The sequence below is a fragment of the Asparagus officinalis genome, chromosome 3 (genome assembly GCF_001876935.1).
Source record: "Asparagus officinalis chromosome 3, Aspof.V1, whole genome shotgun sequence".
Taxonomy (NCBI): domain Eukaryota; kingdom Viridiplantae; phylum Streptophyta; class Magnoliopsida; order Asparagales; family Asparagaceae; genus Asparagus; species Asparagus officinalis.
Genome location: NC_033796.1, coordinates 38,992,270 through 38,993,707, shown reverse-complemented (window position 1 = coordinate 38,993,707; position 1,438 = coordinate 38,992,270). Strand labels below are relative to the sequence as shown.

Genomic DNA, 1,438 nt, shown 5'->3' with positions numbered 1-1,438 from the left:
ATTGAACTCAGATGCTCCTCTACTGATAAATCTTCTGTTGAGAATTCATGGTATTTGATTCACCAATACCCGTTGAAGAGGCGACAGCATTCGCGTCCCAGCTTTACCGTCATTCTAATTTCGGGAAATTTTAAAGTAAAATTTAGTGAATAAATTGTGTATTTATCAGGATTTAAAGTAAAAATTTGACTGAAGAATAAATAGCAGATGAAGATGAAAGAAAAAAAAAAATTTTTTTTGTCAAGAATGGGATTCGAACCCATGCCCTTTCGGACCAGTACCTGAAACTGGCGCCTTAGACCAACTCGGCCATCTTGACGGTTTTCTTGACGATGCGCTCACTTTTATATAATTGATATCTTTCCTTATCTTGATTAACAAGGTCCCTGTTTAGGAAATTCTTCCCTTAAGTTAAACTTTTGGCTCCTTTTAAATAAATGGGGGGTGGTTGGTGCCCTTAGCTAGTATAGAGCATTTCTTCAACCGTAGGTATTTATATTTGTGTGAACGGTTTTAATAAAAGGTATTATTTTATATTGAGTAAACAGTAGAAGGATAATTCTATTTTCAAACTACCCTACACTGCTGTGCATAAAGGTATTAGGTTGCCGTAAAAGCTGATGAGTTATCGGTGACCTCCTAATCTTTGAGAATAGTATTTTGGGGGTTTAATTGGATCACTAGTCACTGTATCTATCTCATAATTGAACATTCATACCTATATTTTAATTGCCTAAATGGCTGGTCATAAAATTAAATACCAGTTGGATCACTAGTCACTACTAAAGTTTGTCATCAATTTGAGTTATATATTTTTGTTTATGTCTAAGCAATATAGCTAAATGTGTCATGATTTTATATTTCAAGTACAAAATGCCAAATACAATATAATTACCTCATACAACTTGCTTGATATATCAGAAATTTTATTTTTATAAGTGATTAAGATGTTACATATAGGAATAAATCCATTATATTAAAGGATCAAAACTTTTTATGCCACGTCAGAAATACGTTATGTTAATTCGTAGAAAACAGTAGAAGTGATTAGTGATTTAACTAGTATTTAATTACACGATCAGTCATCCAAGCAATTAAAACATAGGTATGAACGTCTACTTATAAGATAAAAATATAATAATCATTGATCCAGGTAACACGTATTTTGGGAGTAGTTTGAAAATTATAGTCTAGTTATCACTACTCATGGTAGAAATAATGTAATTAAGAAGGATGTGCTGGTTTTATATTTTTGGAATATAAGTCTTACGATTAAAATAACAATAAATTGAATATTATTATGGTTTAGGATTTAAGTTCTGATCGAGAAACTAAAATTTAAAGAATAATCCAAATTCTTAGATATTTTTTGGTGCTATGAGGTTGCCCTATCTGTTGTTTAAACAGATGTTAAAGTTTGTTGTTTTGTTCCTTGTTG

General features: G+C 31.1%; 1 non-coding gene across 1 annotated transcript; it reads right to left on the bottom strand.

Annotated features, from left to right (window-relative positions):
- On the bottom strand, window positions 239-319 carry TRNAL-CAG. Its single transcript has one exon. It is a non-coding gene; the product is annotated as a tRNA-Leu (tRNA).